Source organism: Podarcis liolepis, assembly GCF_965112155.1.
Source record: "Podarcis liolepis genome assembly, chromosome: 11".
NCBI lineage: Eukaryota > Metazoa > Chordata > Lepidosauria > Squamata > Lacertidae > Podarcis > Podarcis liolepis.
In genome coordinates this window covers 40,058,962-40,078,945 of record NC_139565.1, presented here as the reverse complement: position 1 = coordinate 40,078,945, position 19,984 = coordinate 40,058,962, and positions in this window count along the sequence as shown.

Here is a 19,984-nt window from a genome sequence, read left to right as displayed (position 1 = left end):
TTCAGCTATCATATATACTACTAACAGCAAACTCATTATCTGAGTGCTAATAATTATGTAGCCAAAATGGCACTATCATGCACATGAGTTGGCTCGAAGGAACCCCAAGATTTGCAGAAATGCCACAAAATTGGGCGGGGGGCCAAGGAGAGTCCCAAAATAGTCTAGTGAGGACTCAGCATGGTCAGTGGCCACAGAACACAGAGCGACATAGAAGGGAGAATATCCTTTTGGGAGTGGAATGGAAAATCAGGGAGAAAGGAATGGAATGTCCTGGAACGGGGCATTAATTGGCTGGAACTCTGAACAGTAGCACTCCTTTTGCAACATTTAGTCACAGAGGTGCCCCTTGAAGTGTCTAATAACATTAGTCCCACCTTCTCTTGAGCAATTAGACACATTTTGGGTAAAGCAGTCATATGTGAAACCTGCAAAGAGAAATTGTGTTTGCATTTCCAACTGTGAATTTGAATATCAGCTGCTGCTGGGTCCCCAATAATACTTGGCAGGGGAGACTATTATTAACTTTATGATGAGGCCCTTCATGCATGCATACATATCTTCTTTCCTAAACAGAACACTGCATTGTGGATTTCATAATCCTACATCTACATGAGCTTACATAAAAGGAGCCATAGCTCAATGGTAAGAGCACATTATTGATACAGCTATAGCCCTGGGTTCTCTTTCTGGTGCTTCATCACAGTTAAAAAGGATCTGAGGAAGCAGGGAACAGAGAGAATTATGTACAAGACCTTGGAATACCACTGCCAGTCAGAGCAGACCAGTGTAGACCAGTCAAACCTAAGCTGGTGCCCTTCAGATGCTTTGGACTAAAACTGGGACTGTCAGCCCCAGTAAAATGACTTGGTATACCACGTTGTCCTCCTAGGATGGCCATTGAATGACAATATAAGGGTGTGGGGTGTGGGGAAATCTGGAAAGGAATAGTGGCTGCCAGAAGAGGAACACACAGATGGTGAGAATGAAAGAGAAAGAAAGAAAGAAAGAAAGAAAGAAAGAAAGAAAGAAAGAAAGAAAGAAAGAAAGAAAGAAAGAAAGAAAGAAAGAAAGAAAGAAAGAAGCCACTACTAAAGGAAAGGTGAGTTCCCCCAATCCCCCCTTCTTTTCAATCATTTTCTTCCACTCTCCAATTTTGGCACCTTCATAGAAGTTTCCGCTCAGGACTACATAGGGGGAGGGTTTCACATGTAATGCTGAACCATAGGACAAGCTGCAGCTTCTCTTCTCCTCCAATGCAACCACGATGAAGCAGTTCCAAGCTTCCACTTCCATTTTATATTAAGTGCAGTTTTGTGTTATGTCTGAACCCTAAACAGTGTTTAATCTTAACTATGGTTTGCTGAAACAAGTCGATTTTTCAAATCAAGGTTTATATTAACAAATATTTGGGTTCAGACAATATAGCATGCTCTGATTAATTTTAAAAAATAGAGGATTCCAAAGCCCTCAAGGTCACACCAGAGAAGAAGTAGCAACACTGGAGAGAGATTAGGCTCATTCTTCTCCTAAACTGTGTCCAAACAAGCCCAATGATGCTCAGTGTTCTATTTGCAGTCCCTTTCTTAGTACTTTTTGATAATCAGTTATTTTGCTGCTGCAACGGACTGTGCTAGTATTTCTACTGAGCTTTCTACTCTGCCCCATGACCTCTTTTGTAGGCAACTGCAGCTATTCTAGATTTCCATAGCAGTTGGGATTTATTTTCCCCCTTAAGTGTTCTTGTTCTTTTTGTGGGGAAAAGTGCAGCAGTTTACATTTACACACACTTGATCTCAACTCTATGATTGTGTTGCCCCTCAATAACATGATGTTTCAAAAACTTACCTCTTACTATTAACTGATGGCTCCAGATCATTTCTGACCCCGACTCCATAACACCTTCCCACCCATCCTATACCCACTTACCTGGGAGGAAGGTGGTACCTTCTGAGTAGGCATGCTAGGATTGCTGTGTTACTAGAGAGTAAGTCTCACTGAGATCAGTGAGTCTCAGGGGCAGAAATAAACATAGGAAGGAAATACAACAGGCACAACTGTAAAGGAATGGTTTGTGATGTTACTGTGTCATTTTATTGAGTTGCTGTACCATCTGAATACAAAATGAACATTATTTAATTCCACTGTCAGGCAAGATACATTTAATTGGGCTGTTTTCAAAAGCATAGAGCTGCTGTCCCTGGACTGCTGCCCACCAGGTGTTATTGAACTCCTGGCTCATCCAGCATGTCCACAAAGGACAGGAATGATGGGAGTAGCAATCCAAAAGCATCTAGGGGGCACCAGGTTGGGGAAGACTGCCATAGAACACACATTTCCAGCACATCACTTTCTTATGTGACCATCTCTTGTTAAGTTCTCACACTTCCTTGGAGGTTTTTTAGCAGAGGTTGGATGGCCATCAGTCATGTATGATTTAGTTGAGATTCATGCATCACAGGCAATTGGACTAGCTCCTCAGGATCCGTTCCAACTCCACAATTCTTTGATTCATAGTTGTGACTTAGGCTGCAACACCATTGGACTCCTGAGTAGACCTGCCTAAGATCTGGCTTGCAATTGGTTTATTGTTTCCTTTTGGAGACAATATAGGTTTTAATTTCCTGGCTTCCAATAACCTTCACACGGTTAGAGGTAAACCCTGTATTTGTGGTCACCAACTTCTGCCTTCATGCACATGTACGTAATGGCACCTCCGCATTTTTATTTTCTTTCTTCTCTTTAACTGAAAAGCAGCATTGGGAGAGTGAAATCAGAAGTGGAAGCGTCAGTGGTAGACTCAGTAGGGGCATAGTCATTTCCACATTGGCGATTGTTCTGCCCAAAATTGGCTCCCCATGTAACATTCTTTCTCAAAACTGAAATATATGTGGCATTTTAGTGAAGGGAAATAGCTAGAAAGAAAAGAATTAAGTACCCCATTTCTCCACCACCACCATGCTTCCAGCATCAGATATTCTCCTACTCATACAATAATTCTGAGCTTTATTTCATGGGTACTAGTAAGAGGGTATATCAGTTATATTTAATCGTCTACAGACTCGTGTGTTTGGGTTAAGTAACAAATGAGAAAATGACTGGTGCCTGTTTTAAAACCGTGGGACTAGCACATAAACAGCCCCAGTAGCAGAGTTTATAAAACTCTACCCAGTAGGCAGATTAAAGAAGCATAGGAATTGGTTATTAATCCTTATTTTAATGCCTTCTCAGGGCCATAGCTAGGGGGTGGTGAGGTGGGCCCCCGCTAGGGGCACAGGCGATTTGGGGGCTCAAAATCGGCTAAAAATATGTCCATAAATGTATAGCAAAGGCAGCCTCAGACACATATCTGAGGCAGAGAGATATGTTGAGGTATGTCTGCCTCCATCACTTGCAGTGGAGAGGAGGGAGGGTGGGAGGGATGGAGGGAGAGGAACAGGAACAGGAACAGGAAACAAGTCTTAATCCCTTCGTCTCAGGAGAAGCGGGACATGACCTCACTGAACCTACTGTAGCAATTTAGAACTCTGCTGTCCTCAAGACCTACCTACCAGGGAAGAATGGCAGATGAAGCTGATGGATTATATGGAATTGGCGGAAATGACTGGCAGAATCTGAGACCAGGGAGAAGAGTCGGTGGAAGAAGTTTGGAAGAAATTTAAAGCTTATTTACAGAAATATTCTAAAATTAATGAATGTTAGAAAGATGCTGGAAAGAAGTTATATGACTTTAGTAGAAATATTATAAAGAATTAAGTATGAATAGCTGACATTGGGTAAAGATGTAAATTTAAGTTTAAAACTTTGTTAAATTAAACTATGGAACTAAATTTGTGAAAGAGGGAGAGGACTTGCTAGAACATTTAATTGAACTAGAATACAAAAAAGGAGGTGTGAGGAAGTCGAGGAAATAAGCTAATGAAAGATAAGGATATGAAAATATGGGGCTCTTTTGTATGTTTGTCTGTTCTCTTTTGGTTTTTTTTCTAATGTTTTTGTTTTCTTCTTTTCTTTTTTCTTGGTATTGTTGATGTCTTGTATATTTTTCCTCTTGTTTTTCTTTTCTTTCTTGTAATGTTTAAACTTTAATAAATATTCTATTGAAAAAAAATAGAACTCTGCTGTCCTTAACCCCTTCACATACTAACCAGCACCTACAAAGTAAAAGCAAACTGGGAATAAATCCCATTGAACTCAGTGGGACATACTATTGAGCAGATATGCACAGGATTGAGTTACTAAATATTCCTTTCAGCATCAGGTTATAAAACCTGAGTATTCCAGAAGGTTTTGAGATAGCACTTTGTAGCCATTTCTGCACAGTGGCTTTGACAGTGTTGCAATTCTGTGTGTTATTAATTGTTTTTCTCTTGCAGCTGTGTGGAATTTCCTGTTGGAAATAGGGTCATTATTATTCTTTACTTCTTTGGTATTTGGTGTTTGGAGACTGTATTTTATCTGTAATTAGCAATATGATTTGACATTTTTATCTGGTTTTATCCTTTATCAGCTGCATTGGATCCATCTCAGTGGAGAATGTGGGGTGCAAGCAGTTAAAATAAGATAATTAATAAATCTAAATAATATTTAGATTAAATTAATAAAGCTGGGGAGTTACCTAGCTGCTGAGTAAGCTTTTCAAGTTCTGTAGTATCATTGGAGCTAATGGTCTGGAACCAACATCTGCTCCAGTATTTTTTAAACTAAAGAGCTATAGGCCTTATTAGTAATCTGGGGAGAGAGTTCTAGAAACAACCCACAAGTGCAGGATATACATACATATAATAAATAAACTTAAAAGCTACAAATGTTGCAATCCTATACCCCCTTAACTGGAGGGAAGCCCCATTGAATTCATTGGGACTTACATCTGAGTAGACATGGCTCAAATTGCATTGCAACCCTAATTAGCAGTTAAGAGGGGCACGATCCAAGCCCTTGCCACTAGTGAGGCAGTGAGCTCCACTGCCTCATCTACAGCCCTGCTGTTCATGGCAGCCAGGGAAGCAGCAGGACTATAGCTGTTGTACTGGACCTGCTGCTCCACAAAGCCTAGAGCTGGTACAGCGATCAGACCTGATTTGGGTCCCATGCTATTGCATGATGGTAGTGAAACAGACGGGGAATCCAATGGACCCTGGCCAGCTCAGCTCCACCCTGCAGGCATCTCACCAACAATGGAATTCCCATCCACTGGTTCTGTGGGCAGAAGGGGTACTGCCTCACTGGGTCAGTAACACTAGCACTGCTCTGGTGGCAGCTGGTGGGAGGCTACCTTAGCCAGGAGAGCTGGGTGGTACACTTCTGCTGAATCTATACATATACAGCAGCCTGGGGCAAAGCAGGTCAGGGTGAAAGAAGGTTAGATTACAATAGTGTTCTTTTCTTTCCTCAATACATTTTCAATTGGGCTGAGCTGAAATTTCTCGGAAAAGAATTATCTGGCCTGAAAAAGAAACAAGTTCGTAGCTGTACTCCTCCTGAACTGCTGGAGAATTCCAGACCTATTCCCTTTGAAGAAATTGTCTATCCAGTGCTGTTGTCCACAAATTTTGTGTGCAGCTGTGGATCCAGTTTTTAAATATTGTGCAATCCTATCTTTATATCTGATGGGAGCCCTGTCTTGGTCCTTGCTCCTTCCCATCCTTCTGTCTTAAACCATTCCTTTCTTTACCCAGTAATATGAAACAAAATGAAATAATATGAAACAACAACAACAACAACAACAACAACAACAACAACAACCATTGAGTTTCATTATCTGTTAGTGAAATTAATTCTCAGAGGGAGTGTGGTGTAGTGGTTAGAGTGTAAGAATAGGACCTGGAAGACCAGGGTTCAAATCCCTCTATTCAACCATGAGGTTTACTGGATGACCTTGAGCCAGTCACTCACACTCAGTCTAACCTACCTCACCGGGTTGTTGTGAGGATAAAGGGGGAGGGGAGAGAACTATGTAGGCTGCCTTGTGATCCTTGAAGGAAAGAGGGGACATAAATGCAATAAATAAATAAATAAATAATCTGAGCTCAAATTTCCCTGATTAATTTCTTTTAAAACATGAATATTTGGCAATCAAACACACGTACACACCAATTTCACCAATCAGAGGTAACATGGAGAGTTTTGGAAAAGCATCCTCACTCAGTCATGCTATTCCACAAAGAGCAAACACTGTCTGTTTTGTCTTTCTTCTTTGCGCTAGAAATAGAATCAGCTAAGAAACACAAGGTCCTTGGCTTATTGCATTGCTTATTAGCTAGAATGATGCTGAAGTGTCACAGCATGCAGAAAGAGAATATGCTTCATTATGACTCTATTTGGACCACTAACCCCCTGCTACTGCCTCGCCCCCCCACCCCGTTCTACAGGATGAGTCAGAGAGCTCTTGCTGCAACAACTGTAAGCATGACAGCTACATGGAAGTGCCAATAAATAAAGTTTTCCATTTGTAAATGGAGCTTTCTCAGTGGAGAGGGGCTTCTGAGTTTGTGCTCGCTTTTATGGTGACGCTTGAGAGCTTGCTTTTCATCCAAACAGGCATACAAATATTAAAAATGCAAGACAATACACATCTCGAAACATAAAAACCATTAAAAACAATCAGTTCAGAAAAATCAATGAAGGCATACAACTGTACCAAAGAGCACATCCAAGAGATAAATAAATATATTTAAGCATTTCATTGTATTTCTTAATTTTCATATGATATTATATTGAATTAAAAAGCTTATCAGTTTTTCCCTCCCAACAAAATGGGTTGTCATTTGTATCAGAACAGCTTAGGACCAAAATCTTGTTGGACCACAACGTTCCATGCTAGTGTGCAAAAATCTTCAGATGGAGCCCAGTAAGGAAGCCATTGCCCATTAAAGAATCATTGCCATGGCCTAATGATGATTGACTTGTGATGACATGGAGGTGGGCTTTTTCACTGATGGCACTGGTGCTATGGAATGCATTTCCTGCCAAATGGTATTCTGCTGGCATTTAAAGATCCACCTGCTTACACAGGCATTCCATTGATTTTTCAGCTTGAGCTTCCTGTTATAACTGCAGTGTTTAATAGGATTGCCTTATTTTACTTTAATTTTACCTTTATTTTAATGGGATTGTTTTACTGTGTATATTAATTATGAATGCTTATATTTTAATGTTTGTGTGATGGGTTTTTATACTTGTAAACTCTTTAGATTAGATGGTGATGATCACAGAATCATAGAACTGTAGAGTTGGCCGGGACCATTAGGGTCATATAGTCCAGCCCCCTGCAGTGTAGGAATTCTGCCCACAGCCATCCCTGGGTGGGCTTGAACGACCAACCTTCTGGTTAACAGCCAGCTGTACTGCCCTACTGCCCCATTCTAAGAAGAAAGGGTATTCAGGGGCCTCCTTCCCAGGTAAAATTGTCTGGGTTTCCCAAATGCAATGATCTTCCTCTCAGCTAACTTTCCTCTTCTGTTCACATGGTTGAACCAGCTTGGGAGGTGGAGGTAGACAGAAATAGACAGAAGGAGAAAGATTGATTAACAAAGATTTATGGTTTTATTGTATAAGAATAATAATCTTTTTTTTATTTTACATTCTTTCTACATGAATCCTAATGGATCATTTGGATATTCATGACATATGGCACATATAGCCTACTATTCCTTCAGATAATTCACAGTGGCTTACCTGAAACTCCTGGGTTGGTTCTTTCATCCTGGCATTAACCAAACCAATGAAGTAAGTGTGTGTGTTTGGGGGGGGGGGTAAAAAAATGTACTTGCTACAATTCAATTTAAAACACAAAATTGAAGTTCATTATTTAAGTGACCAATTATTTGTTTGGTTTGGTTTGGTTCCTCTGTCAAGGCTGCAGTGCAGAAGATGAAAGATGAATTTATCTAGGCTTCTTTCCCTTGCAATCAATAAAGATGCCTGTTCCAACATTTTAATGGCATTGCTTACAAAGAGAAAGAGGTGACATTATTCAATGTGACACACAAGAATCTTTCCAAATAAAACCCCAAAGGCCCCAAAGTTGTTGGCACAGAGTGACTCACATGGCCATGAGTCTTCCACTGAGAGCCAGTGTAATCCAGTACAGTGATACCTTGGGTTAAGAACTTAATTCGTTCTGAAGGTCCGTTCTTAACCTGAAACTGTTCTTAACCTGAGGTACCACTTTAGCTAATGGGGCCTCCTGCTGCCGCCGCCACATGATTTCTGTTCTTATCCTGAAGCAAAGTTCTTAACCCGTGGTACTATTTCTGGGTTAGCAGAGTCTGTAACCTGGAGTGTCTGTAACATGAAGCATCTGTAACCCGAGGTACCACTGTAGATAGAAAGTTAGCCTTATAGACAGAACATAAGAACAGGCATCCCTTGCATAGCAGCGGTGGCAATAGGGAAACACATGGACATCTTCATCCTCTAGTTTAAACAAGTAAGAACAATGGCTATTCAATCTAGTTCCCCACATGTATGTATGTATGTATGTATGTATGTATGTATGTATGTAGTGTGGATGAATATATGTGGGTGTAGGAATGTCTGTGTGTGTGAATGGACGGGGGAGGGGCAAAGGATTTGGGAGGACTCTTACTCCCTGTTTGTTAGAAAGAGTGTGAAATGGTCTGATTCGAAGTTAAGATCATTATTGCCACCAGCTTCTTTCCTCTTTGGATTGAAATAATGTGGGGTGATGATTCTCTTAAGAGAGAGAAAAAGTGTAGGGTGTCTTCAGCCCCATCCTCCAATGTCTATGGACTCTTCCAACTATCAGCATGAAGCCTCTGAAACATTACAGTTGGTGGAACTCTTTTTCAGTCCTTGAGGGGGGGCAGTACCCCACCGCTGAACAAAGTTCTTGAACAAGTTCTGAAACTCTTGTTCCAGAAAGCTGATGTTATGATAGCTTCATTTTAACTATAGTTATTCATTTTCTTCTCTGTGCAACTTGAATAGAGACATAACATTAAAAGTGATTAGAATTTAAAATACACCCTTCGCTGCCTGTCAGACCCAATGAGCCTCGTACTAATCTTTCGATCACAAACTCAAGCCACTTGGGCTTTTTTTGCAAGCTGCTTGTTTGTAACAATTTCCAGAAGTGTAGCTGTATTAATGTCCTGGCCATCACTGGTAGATGCAGGGTTCAAACTCCCAACTCTGTTTCTGCCAAAGGTTTTAATGTGCATGTCAATATGATGTGTAACTCAGGTTACAAAGCATTCAGATAACAGGTGTTGTGGCAGTCTTAGCTTAAGCTAATACATTGTACAAACACTTCACACACACAAGTGATACACATATACACCTGTAAAGCTGGATTATTCTTCATGCATCTAATGAGGTGGTCTGTAGCTCACAAAAACTTGTGCCATAAGTCCCATTGTTGTTTGGACTCTTATTTTCTGCAGTAGAACTTTTACATATTTTTTTGTGGGTTGATAGCACCAGCTTAGAAACTTGGAAAGATGAGAATAGGATAAAGTGAAACTATTATATGTGCAATCATGCAAATAAGTCTCCCCCCCCCTTAATGTTAGTAATAATGTTCTCCTGGGTATAAATTAAGATGTATCCCATAATTACAGAACAGCAAAAGAGACTAGGGGTGTAGATTAAGGTATTTCTAGTTGATTGTATTTTTTAAAAAGCAGCACGATTAAACAGGGAGCTATGACATGTACACCTCACAAAACAGTGCAAGGAAAATTGAAGCCATTGATTTTAGTTGAACTTTCAGTAAATATGGGTTGTGAGTGTGGCTCCTGTTACATTTGTCATTCAAAAAGTTCTTGTATTTCAATTAAAGCGTGAATTATACATATATCGAAAAGGAAAGGGGGTGTTTAAATTGGGGAACAAATTCTACCTGCGCTCAAATCTGCTGGGCTGAGCAGCTCAGGATTTAGAGTTGTCTGGTGCAGTCAACCAAGTCCTGGCTCAGTCAGGTTATGTTGGTGGAAGTTCATTATCCTGGTTTAAATTAAACCAGTATAATTTACACCAGTTTACTGTGCTCAGGATTGCTCTCTTAGGCTGCAGTCATAAACACATTTATTTAGAAGTAATGAACTCTTTAGCAATTACATCTAAGTAAACATCCATAAGTACAGCCAGTTGGATAGCATTTGGAGGGGACCCATCCTCCCACTCTTACTGTAATAGATTTAGCAACTGGATGAATATTTAACTTTGGGGTAAACAATTGATGAAGCTACAGATGGAGTATAAATTCAAGGATGGCTTCATTGTGTAATCAGAACAACAATGAGTCCGGTAGCCCCTTAAAGACTAAATTTACAATTCTCTACACACCTGGAAGTAAGTTCCACTGAACTCGATGAAGCTAGTTTCTCAGTTAAGATGTATAAAATTCATTTACAGGAGTGAAATTTTCATGGAGAAGACTCCACTTTGTCAGATCCAGCATAGTTTGTTGAATCCTAAAATAGTAAATATTTTAACTGGTCTTGTGGAAGGCGTATTGTCACATTTTTCACATTCCCTGACTGCTTTTTAGCAACTGTATGGGCTTTTATTTTTTTAAAAAACAACAACAACAACAACAAATAAATTGTCATATTGTCTGAATTTTGATCTGATGCTTTAATCAGATTCTGGAAGTCTTTTATTCTGGCATTTCATGAGCAATTACAACGACAGACTTCACTGCCTTATAATAACTTTACCAGTAATGTACCTGTCAGAGGAAAACTCCATTAACTGTCAGAAGTCCAAATGAAGTGGCATCCTCTAATTTTAATAACATTTAATATTCAGACACTTGAGGGCTTTCATTAAAAGCCTTTTTTATTCCATTCAGTAACAACTTCAGGAAATGACCTTCATGGAAATTTCCTTATTAGCAGTGTAGGGAAGTCTTCCCCAACCACATGCCTTTCAGATGTAATTGGAAGGCAGCTCCCATCAGCCCCAGCTAACATGGACAGTGGAAAGGGATGATGATGAGAACTGTAGTCCAAAAACACCTGAAGACCCATGATGATGCTGGTGGATCTTACCTGCACTGTCTCCATTGTCTCACTCTGGTCTTTCTACCTAGCTGTTTGAGGCAAGACAGCAGTCTCCTAGCTAACTGTTATTCATTCAGTATTCCAGGAGTAGCCTCAGCACCAGGTCCTAAATCAGAGCTCCACATGGGACCATGAATAAGAATTGTAAGCGAACAAACCAAGACCCAACTTATGTCTCTATTACTTATAGTGTGGGACTGGGAACAAGTTCTGCATTGGTCCAGTCCTAAGCTTGTACTGCTAAGGACCTCATAAAGGAACCAATCAGACTGGGTGAATGAATGGCAGTTACTTCTCATGCTGTCCTAGAAGCTGGTGGTGCTGGACAGGAAGAAGCTACATAATTTGTGTGGCTCCTCTTTATAGACACTGCTGTGTATGGTGCAGCCAGAGAGCAACTTGCATGACACAGTAGTAGTGTGGTTGCTTGTTATCCAGTTGCAATGAACACCTGTAGGGTTCTGACAAAATAATGCTAATGGGCTCGTTCCTGGTTAACATTCCTTTATGGTCAATGTTGGTATTAAAGGGTTAAGAAGCTCTAATCAAGACGCTCTAATCACTGAGCAGCTGGAGGTCGTTAAGCTTCCAGGAATGTGAGTTTGTATAAATAGTCAACTCACTCATGTGTTTGCCCCTCCTTCCCCCCTTCCCCTTTTCTTTTGGGGCGTGTTTGCTGAAATGTGTGATTCTTCACCAGGGTTTTTTGTTTTGTGTAAATAAACCTTTTATTTGAGTTCCAAACCGCTTGCTCCAAGGTTCCTTTATTGAAAAGATGCTGACTCTCCAGCCCTTCTTGAGCCGCTGTGCGAAATGCTCTGCTGTAATGGGACATTGTGGCATCGGAAGCGCACTGGACATTTGATTAGCATTAAACTAATTAAAGTTTAATGGGACAGGTTATGGTGTTTGTACGTCAAGAAGGAGATAAGGAGTGCAGTTCAGAGTGATTTATGCAAGGACTGGAGCGAAGACAGAAGCGGTTGCCGACAACGAAAGCCTTCAAAGCAGCTTGAGTCCTGCAACGTGCCTAGGAAAAGTTTTAAAGAGGCACTGCGCAGTTTGTACTCGCTGGAAGATGTCTTATTCCTCAAGGAGCCACCTCAGCAGCTGGGAGACGGCCTACAGGTCTGTGAGTATCGTTCCTAAGCCCCAGGGAGGATGGCAGAGTCCCAGGAAAGTTTTACTGTCCCATTTACGTGACTCAATGGGAAAAATTGGCAAGATTGGAAGGCTAGAGTAAGGGTTTGGTTGCAAGCAAAAGAGTTGTGGAGTTGTACTGAAGCACCGCCTTTACAGGCAGCTGCAGACGCTTCTGCAGAAGACAAAGCAGCAGCAGCAGCTTCTCAGAAACGCGACAGGAAAGCCCAAGGTCTACTAGTTTTGGCAGTGGGACCAGAGCAAATGCCTTATGTTTCTGAGTTAAAGAACACGCATGAGGTCTGGACGGTTCTGCAGCGGCTAAATTCCAGAAACACTGCGGGGGCCAAGATCCATGCTACAAGATGTTTGTTTGATTTACGTCTCCAACCGGGAGCGTGTGTGAAAGAACATATTGCCAAAATGGTGTCTGCCTTTAATCAACTAAGACAGCTGGGCATTCCTTTCTCTATGGAGCAGCAGTCATACATTTTGTTGTCTTCTCTTGATAAAAGCTATGAGACTCTAGCTTTAACTTTGGAAGCTATGCCTTCAACTGAATTAACCCTTGAATACATTTCTTCTCGACTTGCAGATGAACAGGATAAAAGGCAAAGAGAAAGAGGTTTGTCTTCAAAGGGGAGTTATGCTGTGCCTAAGAGTGGGGATGCTGAGTTTGAGAACACAGTAAATGCTTTTGCAGCTAGACACTGTTTTCGCTGTGGTTCCTCTTCCCATTTAATCAGGAATTGTACACGTGAACCTGGTCAAGACAGCACCAAGGCCGTTACCCCTAGTTACCAGACAAGGAGTTCCAGGGGACGTCGAAGAAGAGGAGGAGGTCGTGGCTACTCCCACAGCACACAGCACATGGCTTCAGCAATGGTGTTGATGCAAGGGCGTGGCCAAGGCAGCAATCTACGCTGGTTGATCGACAGTGGTGCATCTCACCACCTGGTGGCGCCATCTAGTGTCCGTTTGCAGAATTGCAGACATTTGCAAACCCTTAAAGTTGTGACAATGGCAGATTCAACTAAACGTTCCTTAGAGACCGTAGGCACAGTGTTTTTGAAGTGTTTGCAAACAGAAATTGATGCCTACGTGCTAAAGGGAATGAAGGGGTGTATTTTGTCTGTGTCAGAACTTGATAGAAATGGGTTTAAAACTGTGTTTGAAAATGGGGTTTGCACTATTTCAAAGAATAACGTATCTCTTTTGCAGGTGGAATGCAGAGATGGGTTATATTATTTTGAGACAAGTCCAGATGAAGTTGAACAGGTTCATGCTGGTTGTGTGAACTCGCCTACCCATAATTCTTGTGTTCATTTATGGCACCGCCGTTTGGGACATATTAATTTTCAGTATTTTAAAAGACAACCTGAATTATCAGAAGGGTGCAAATTGAACAAATGTACTAAGTATTTGGATTGTACTGCATGCAAAAGGGCAAAGGTTCATAGATGCAGCTATCCCAGTTCAAATAGGAAATCTGACAAAGTATTCCAACTTGTGCATATGGACCTATGTGGCCCAATGCCTGTTGCTAGCATGGGAGGTTCGAGGTATGCACTGTGTCTCTCAGATGACAAAACAAAGGTTACATGGTTTTTTCCTCTCAAAACAAAAGCAGATACTGCAGAAACAGTTAAAAATTGGGTTCATGCAGTAGAACTTGAATTCGGTACTAGAGTTCTTGCTTTTCAGACAGACAGAGGGTCAGAATTTACTGGGTCTGTGTTGCAGAATTTCTTTAAGAAAAAGGGAATTAAGCATCGTCTGTCTACACCTTATTCCCCCCAAGAAGGAGGTGTGGCCGAACGTAAAAACAGGGTTCTGCAAGAGTTGGCAAACTCTATGTTGTTTGATGCTAAACTTCCTCAAAGTTACTGGGCGGAAGCCTGGCGGACGGCTACTCATGTTCTGAACCGAGTATATAATTCGGTAATTGATACTATGCCATATTTTGCTTTATATGGGAAGAAGCCCAAAGTTAATTACTTTCGGGTGTTTGGATCTCAAGCCTATGTACTTATTCCAAAAGCGTTAAGGAAAAAGGGTGGTCCAAGGGCTAGAAAACTCATCTTTTGTGGGTACGAACCATACGCCAAATCTTGGAGGTTCGTGAACCCAGATGGGGATACTACAAGAGTGGTTCTCAGTAGGAGCGCTGGATTTTGTGAGCAATCCGGATGGACTCACTTACATGCTAACCCTGACATTTTGAGAGATGATTTAGGCATTTATGCTGAGAAAGAAAGTCCAGAGGGTGATGAGCCAGAAGGGGACGGTGCACATGGTTCAGATGCTGATTCTGACCAGGCACAAGGTTCTTCTCCTAAGGTAGAAAAGCCAGAATCTAAGAGTGTTCCAACATCGCCAGTCAGGCCTAGCAGACAGCAAAAGCGAAGCAGGTCGCCTGCAACACCAAGCCCAAGGGAGGTATCTAAACGGAGGTCTTTATCCCTAGAGGCACGTCCAGACATAAAGTCTGAGACAGATTCTGACAGCCAACGGTCAGAGGGGGCACAAGAGGAGCAATTGCGCAGGTCAAAACGTGCCACAAAGGGCAAGCCGCCAGAGCAGTTTAAGGTGACAAGTGTATACGTAAATATGGCACAGTGTGAGCCAGATAGCTATATGGAAGTACAACAGCTTCCAAGCTCAGAAGCCGTAAAGTGGCAGGAAGCAATGGAAAAAGAGATGGCTTCAATGAAGTCTCTCGGTGTGTTTACAAGTACAGAGCTTCCAAAAGGGCAACAAGCTGTAGGTTGTCGATGGGTATATCGTTTAAAGCCCACAACTACTGAGGAGTTGCAATATAAAGCCCGACTAGTTGCAAAAGGGTTTTCGCAGCGCAAAGGAGTTCACTATTCTCAAATTTATACCCCTACTTCAAGATCGGAGTCATTAAGAATGCTTTTAGCCTCTTCAGCTAAGAAGGGAAATAAGCTGTTTCATTTTGATGTCAATGCGGCTTATTTAAATGCAGACTTACAGGAGGAAGTCTATATGACGCCACCACCAGGTTTTGAAGGAGACAAGCCAAACCAGGTCTGGCGCCTACACAAATCCATTTATGGGTTGAAACAGTCCGCCCGTAATTGGAATTCCTGCTTAAACGATGCTCTAGAGAGCATGGGGTTCAGAAAGAGCGCAGCAGATGCGTGTCTTTATCTAAAAGGCTCGGGATGTGAACAAGAAGCAGTCTTGATATTTGTTGACGATTTATTATACAGTGGAAAGGACGATAAACTTGCACAACAATTTGCCACAAAGCTTGGAGAAAGGTTTCAGATAAAATCACTAGGCAATGTATCTGTTTATCTAGGAGTTAAAATTCAGCAAGATGAAGATGGGAACTATTGGCTCAGCCAAGAAGCTAAGATCCAGCAGTTGCTGGAAAGGTTTAAAATGGACAACTGTGCTGGTGTTAAAACCCCAATGGAGTTAAGTTACACAAAGGATGCTCAAACTGAGCAACAGGCAGAGTTCTGTAATCCCGGGGTTTATCAGTCAGCGATAGGCAGTCTACTCCACATTGCACAGTGGACTCGGCCCGATATAACATATGCTGTCAACATGCTGTGTAGACAAGCTGAAAAACCATCAATGCATACTTGGCAAGGAGTAAAAAGAGTTTTAAGGTATCTCCAAACTACCAAAAGGTTTCGCTTAAAACTATCAGCAGAGGGCAGCACACAACTTGAATGTTGGGCCGACAGCAGTTGGGCTGATGCTGGACCAGATAGAAAATCAGTGTCAGGAATGGCGATAAAATTTGGAAATGCACTAATTGGTTGGAGATCAAGAAAACAATCACTTATAGCTTTAAGTTCAACTGAATCTGAGTTCAATGCATTATCAGATGTATGTAGAGAACTGGAATTTTATAAGCAACTGGTACAAGAATTGTTTGGAGAATGTTCCCTACCTATCAGAGTGTGGGAAGACAATCAACCTTGTATTAAACTAGCTAAATCAGGTCAATTCAAGGCACACACAAAACATTTGGATATCCGTTATCAAAATGTATGCCAAAGTGTAAAACAAGGTTTAATTGAACTAAAGTATTGTCCAAGCCAAGAAAATCTCACAGACGGTTTTACAAAAGCTTTGAGTCCGCAATCTCATAAATGTTTCTGTTCAGGTTTAAATTTGAATTAAGGTTGGTACAGCTCAGTGTTACGAGCGAGAGGGGGTGTTGGTATTAAAGGGTTAAGAAGCTCTAATCAAGACGCTCTAATCACTGAGCAGCTGGAGGTCGTTAAGCTTCCAGGAATGTGAGTTTGTATAAATAGTCAACTCACTCATGTGTTTGCCCCTCCTTCCCCCCTTCCCCTTTTCTTTTGGGGCGTGTTTGCTGAAATGTGTGATTCTTCACCAGGGTTTTTTGTTTTGTGTAAATAAACCTTTTATTTGAGTTCCAAACCGCTTGCTCCAAGGTTCCTTTATTGAAAAGATGCTGACTCTCCAGCCCTTCTTGAGCCGCTGTGCGAAATGCTCTGCTGTAATGGGGCATTGTGGCATCGGAAGCGCACTGGACATTTGATTAGCATTAAACTAATTAAAGTTTAATGGGACAGTCAATGACCAAACCATGCCTTCTGTAAGGAGGTAACTGGTCCAGGATGTGTGGTGGATGTTTACTTGAACTACTTGATAGAGTGGTGGTTTCATGATAATCCCTGGAATGTGAAAGCCACCAGTTAGGGCAAGGGAACTTATCAACCTCCCCAACCCTGCCCAGGTCTTATGGTGTGTGTTAGATAAACGTAATTTGAGGCAGTGGTGGAGAGACAGGCAGATCCACACCATAAATTTAAAGTACATACAATGGATATTTAAAGCACAGGAATTCCACCACAGAATCCTGGAACTGTGGTTCGTTAAAGGTGGGAATTGTAGCTCTGTCAGGGGAAAACAACAGTTTCCAAGAGTCTTTTGGAAAGGTCCTGTGCTTTAAATATGTGTTGGATGGGTTTTTAATGCATGGTATAGAGCAGAGAGAGGAAGCCATACCTGAGACCTTTGGAAGAGTTTTGGAAGCATCTTGGGGTGCAGGTTCCTCTTTCTGAGGATCTGAAGTGGGGCAGCAAGTCTTTTGCCTGCTGGAATGCTTATGCTGTTTTCTTCTACCCATGCTCTTCTTGTACATACATATGTATATTTGCAGAAGAATTCCAAAAGTCTCCAGTGATATCTCATCCAAAGGGAAACAAAACCTGAGTAATCCTGCCCCTAGAACTTTTCTACACTCAGAAAAATGAAGGGTGTGCAAGAATATGAATTGAGCCCTGGGTGGTGACTTATAGGTACAAGGAGAAAACAGTAGAGTTTGAAGACTTCTGTCTTTTATCAAAGACAGATTTTCTACCTATTATGCCTCAGGCAGGGATGGGGAATTTGTGGTTCTCCAGGTGCTGTTGAATTGCAACTCATATTATCCTTGAGTGACCAGTAGCCATGCCAGCTGGAAACCAACAACATAAGGAGGGTCGCAGGTTCCCTGTCCCTAATCTATAATGAAAGAGCTGCAAACATCTGCTTATCCATTGCCACAAATGCCTATCTGAGTAAAAACATATTAGACTGCTTCCAGAAAATGTCCAAGCCAAGGCTTTAGAAGACATCCAGAAGAATGTGGTTCTATTGGTTTTATTCTACTAATAATTCCTTTCTACATGTGTCATTTACCACCTGTGATAAATAGAAGTATCATAGAAAGTAGATCAGTGCATGTGTCCAGTGATGGCTATTCTCTGCCTCCATGACAGAGGTAGCAATGCTTCTGAATACCAGTCGCTGGAATCTGCAGGAGCAGAGACAGCTCTTGTTCTCAGGTCCGGCTTGCGAGTTTCCCATTGGCATCTGGTTGTCCACTGTTGAGAACAGGATAGTGAACTAGATGTGCCATCGCTGGACCAGATACACACACACACACACACACACACACACACACGAAAGAAAGCTAGAGGATATTGGGGGGGGGGGCTTTTAAATATTATAGGGAAACTTCTTAATTATGAGAGCAGCTTAGCACTGGAATACAATGGGGGCCTCTCTTTATCTCAAAGATACATCCTCAACAACAACACACCATGAACTCAGTGGAATGAGACACCACAGTTGCAACTGTAAAATGAACTGCTTGCCTCAGACAAATAATGACTACATAAATTTTGTTCCAATTAAGCAGCATCTCATTTATCTTCAGCTTGTCCATATAAAAGACCTGTTCTGGTGCTGTGAATGGACAGCGCTGGGTAAATTGCTTCTTTTTCACAAAGTTTTTCTTCCTGGAAAATATCCTCCTTGCAAAAAAGGGGGTGGAAAGAACCCAAGGAAGGCATTTGGTCAACAATGCTCACCTCAATCTCTTTGTCCCCATTTCAAAGCGCTTCTTAGAAATACATTTCCTCCTTCCGCTCCCCCAACGTTCTTCCGTATTATTTGTTCACGCTGGTTAGCTCTTTTTATGAGGTTTGTGCTGCTTAGTGATTTCATAATTTAAAGGAAGGAAGAACTCCATAACGTTTGCTCTTTCCACAAAAATATTTGCAGTTAGGCAAGCTTTGTAAGGAGGAAACAGCATGTGAAATTTTAAATGCTATCAGTTTTTTGCAGCATGGGACACAATAATAAGGGACAGCTATATTGTCTGTCTCTGCAGAAGACCATAAAATTCAGATATAGGTACCTGCTTAATATTCTTGTTTCTAAAACATTCCTAAAGAAATTTGCAATGTTCTGAATTCAAACTGTTGTCTATTCTGACTGGCACGGGCTCTCCAGAACTTCAGACAGGGGCCTCTCCCAGCTCAACATGGAGGTCTACGCAGAGTAGACCTATGGGAATGAATGGACGTAACTAAGACATGTTTATTAATTTCAGTGAGTCTACCCTGAGTCTACCCTGAGTAAAGCTTAGTTTAATACTACCCATTGATTTTAGTGGGCCGTTAGTGACTAGTTTGTAACACAAATACCCCCAAAAAAGATATTGTGCATAAAAGTATCATTTTAATTACAAAAATTCTACTAGAAATGGATAGCTCCTGTCTTTGTGAAACCAGGGCAACAAATTCCTTATGTAATACACTGTAGCTATGTTTATATAAATCACCCCTTATTTGTTATTTTTATCCTGAAATCTTTTATAGGCTTTTAAAAAGTTGGACCAGCCCTTCTATTTGCTTTCTTAGAATCTGCTGCCACAGTTATATCAATCACTTCTCCAAACTTCCACTTAAACATACCTTGTCAAGGGCCATTTCAGTTAAGGTTTAGGCCCAGTTTTGGCATGGGAACTACTGTATGATGTATGCCCTGTATGATGACCTCTGTCAAGAGAGAGATGGGGGAGTATGTCCCCTGATCTCTCAGTGGCTTTCAATACCATTGACCACCATATGCTTCTGGAGCAGCTGACCCAGTTGCGGGTAGGTGACATTACCCTGCAGTGGTTCAAGTCCTACCTGAATGGTTGTTTCCAGAGGGTGATTCTTGGCCCCATCGAGTCTTCAGTGTGGGTTCCACAGGGTTCAATTTTATCCCCATGCTGTTTAACATTCACATGAATATTAAGTGGGATCATCTGAGTGGGATCATTCAGAATTTCAGAGTACGTGGTCAGCAATATGCTGACACACACAGCTCTACTTCTTTATTTCTGCAGGCATGGCAGTGGATGTGCTAGATCACCTTTTCTTCTCATTTTTTAGTGGGCATCACGCTCACTCTTCAAACTTTGGTAATTCATGGCTCTTTTACTCTTGATGATCAAGGTGGCCTGCGAGCGCTCCAATTGGAGAACA